This window comes from Schistocerca gregaria, chromosome 2, assembly GCF_023897955.1.
Source record: "Schistocerca gregaria isolate iqSchGreg1 chromosome 2, iqSchGreg1.2, whole genome shotgun sequence".
NCBI classification, from domain to species: Eukaryota; Metazoa; Arthropoda; class Insecta; order Orthoptera; family Acrididae; genus Schistocerca; species Schistocerca gregaria.
In genome coordinates, this window is record NC_064921.1 from 254,965,140 (window position 1) to 254,968,612 (window position 3,473).

The window sequence follows — 3,473 nt, forward strand, 5'->3', positions numbered from 1 at the left end:
GTACACAGACAGCCAAAAATATAATGAATGAGTCAGCTGTGCATATGTACAAATCTGAAATCAAGAACATTCTTTACCAAAAGAATGTAGTACTCTTCCTTTCTTAATTCATGTCAGAGATACACTTAAATGAACAAGTATACAATACGTACAAAGAAAACTATACAGTATTCACCCAGAATTGGGCAACTTTGATAACATTGGGTGCTGCAGATGTTAAGTCCTTCATGCTACAGCTGGTTGGGCATAAGTTACATTTGAAGAGATGCCAGCTTGTCTGCAATTCACCACATTCACACAGTGTTGTGCTGGCATTTGGCAGTTGGAAGTTCCATTTAAGGAGATTGTCCCTCAATCTTGCAACTTCGGTCCATAGTCTGTTCAAGAAGTTCCAGATGACCCACTTCTCCATGTGTTCAGGTGGCAGGAATTCTTATGGTGTCATCCAGTTTGACAGGTGTTGGCGTCTTTCTTTCCGCTTGGTGAGTGGGTAGCCACAGCTGATCCTTCTAACGGCTGCGAAGTTGATAGGAAACTATTCCGGGACTTAGGTCTTGGCTTGGCAGGTTGATGTCCAAAGAGTGGATGTGAGGTCACTGTATTTGATTTATGCCTCTCGATGTTAGCGGCGACCTCTCTTCTGATGTCACATAGAGCAATCCCAGCGAGACATTAAACTTTGTCCATGGGGTTTGGACTTAGGCAGCCTGTAACAACCCTACAGCTGTCATTTAAGGCTACATCAACCTGCTTTGCATGTACTGAATTGTACCACACTGGGCTAGCATACTCTCCTGCAGAATACCATAAGGCAAGAGCTGTTCTTAATGTTTGTGGATGTGTACCCCAGTTCAACCCTGCCAGTTTCCGAAGAATTCAGTTTCTTGAGGATACTTTCTGCTTCAGCTTCAGACAATGTTCCTTGTAGGTTAGTGTACAGTCAAGTGTAACACACAAATACCTGGGGTGGGGGCAATATTCTAGTGCACCTCCATTCCAGATTATTTCAAGTTTCCTCTCAGCTTGTTTGTTTCAGATGGAATGAACACACTTGCATTTTCTTAGGGCTGGGTGTCAGTTGATTCTTTTCATAGAAAGTACCAATCTGTTGTAGACCGTGTGTAAGCAGTATCTCTACATCTTCAAACTGAATGCCGTGGGCAGCAATAGCAAGGCCGTCAGCATATATGAAACTTTTGCATCCTTGAAGCTGTGGTTGATCATTAGTGTACACATTAAATAAAATAGGTGAAAGTACATTTCCTTGAGGGAGACTTCTTTTGATTTCTCCATCGGCTGCGTTTTCCTTGGAAGTCCACAAAAAAACATCAATTCTGTAGGAGTATTACAATGATCCTCGTCAAGGTGTAGTGGTTAGTTAGGTTGTAGATTTTGTGTAGTAACACTCTGTGGTTTACGGTGTCAAAGGCCGCTGAAAGGTCAACAAAAGCTACACCTGTTATCTTTCTCTGCTCGAAGCCATCTTCTATAAACTGAGAAAGATACAGGATTTGTGAGGTGCAATTCTTGTCTGGCCTAAAGCCAGCTTGCTGCGATATAAGAAGTGGACCAACTACTGCAGTGAAGCGGTGAAGAATCATTCTCTCTAGAATCTTATAGAGATGGCAAAGGAGAGATATTGGCCTGTAGTTCTTTGGGTCTGTTGGTGACTTACCAGGTTTTAGTATCGGAATCACGTGTGCCTTGCGCCATAATTTCAGGATCTTGAAAAAAGCCAGACAGTGGTTATACAGGTTTACGAGCCAGTCTTTGGTTGCGGTGCCAAAATGTTTAATTTGCTCTACACAGATGTCGTCTAATCCTGCTGCCTTGCCATTTTTGCATTTGTGAATGACTTCACCTAATTCACCTAGGTTGAATGGTCTAGTCAGGTTATTATTCTGAGATTGTTCCTTAAACTCTAATTTGAGGTCCGATTTTTTGATAGGAGACCTTTGTTTTGCATTCTCAAGAATCTGTGTAGCAATTTCATTTGGAGTGTTGTTAGCGTGATTGGCAAGTTTGGTTGAATCGCTATTTAGTTTTCTCGGCAGTTTCCAGGTGGTGGTGGTGGTGGTGGTGGTGGTGGTGGTGGTGGTGGTGGTTAGTGTTTAACGTCCCGTCGACAACGAGGTCATTAGAGACGGAGCGCAAGCTCGGGTTAGGGAAGGATTGGGAAGGAAATTGGCCATGCCCTTTCAAAGGAACCATCCCGGCATTTGCCTGAAACGATTTAGGGAAATCACGGAAAACCTAAATCAGGATGGCTGGAGACGGGATTGAACCGTCGCAGTTTCCAGGTCTTCTGGCTACTAATTGAAAGATCTGTTTCTCCGTAAGTTTAATCCATCTTTCTCTTTTGTTTTCTACTATGTAAGACATTACTTCTTGACCAGCCAAGATGGTTTGCCCATTGAATGGATCTTGTTCAAACAGCGACAGGTATTTATGCATTAGGGCTGCCGACTGGGTTGTTAATCCGTAGAGGTGTTGTGTTCTGCAGCCCTGTGGCATAGGCGACCGTGATACCGTCTTCACTCCATCCACCAACTTATTGTAGTTTTCTAGTGTTGCCTTCTGGAGATCAGTTAAAATTCTATCCAGGTTGGTACTAAAAAGCTCCCAGTTAGCCTTACGGAAGCTGTATCTTCTGCGGAATGGAATGGAATGGTTCTCGGTTGGGATACTGCAGTAACTTGGCACATCACAGTGAGTGTTGAGAACTGGGTACAGGGTGACAAACTGTCTTAACATACTGTTGGCCTGTGTGCTCACTTGCGAATATTAAATCTGGATTATACCAACATTTCCAACGTCCACTGTTGAAAGATGCAGGGAGTTTACTATTATTGTTGAGAGTTAGTTGGAAGGTGTCAGACCATTTCAGCACTTCTTCCCCATTGTCATCATCTTGGGAGTAGCCCCAAACTATACTGTGGCTGTTGAAATCTCCAACTACAAACTTGATTTCATGTTTGTTGAAGTTCTGAGGGGTTACAAAACAGAACTTCGTATTAGGTGGTTTGCAGATAGACGATATCATGCAGATATCAAGTTCTACTGTGAGTATTTCAATATCATTGTGTTCAGAGATGTATGTAGACATAATGTGGAGGTCGGGTCGTACAAATAAGGCACTTCCATATTGTTTAGGAGGTCTTCCAGCAACAAGTCTCATTCCAGGTATTTTGGGGTGACACATTTGATCATCGTGGGTTTCTTGTAGGCACAGAACATCACAGCAGTTAGTTTGGCAGAGTTCACCCAAGAGCTCTTGTTGTGGAGATGACAGATTAAAAGTCAGTATAGTTAACTTTGGCCTTAAGAAAGGCTTATGTACAACAGATGACATAATTTGCTTGTTGGGTTCAGTTCTGGAAAATCTATTCCAAGTACCTGTGTAGAGGCACCATGTGCAGGAATCAGGTTCATTCCCAATGTAATACTTACGCTGCAGGGTGAACAGCCATACA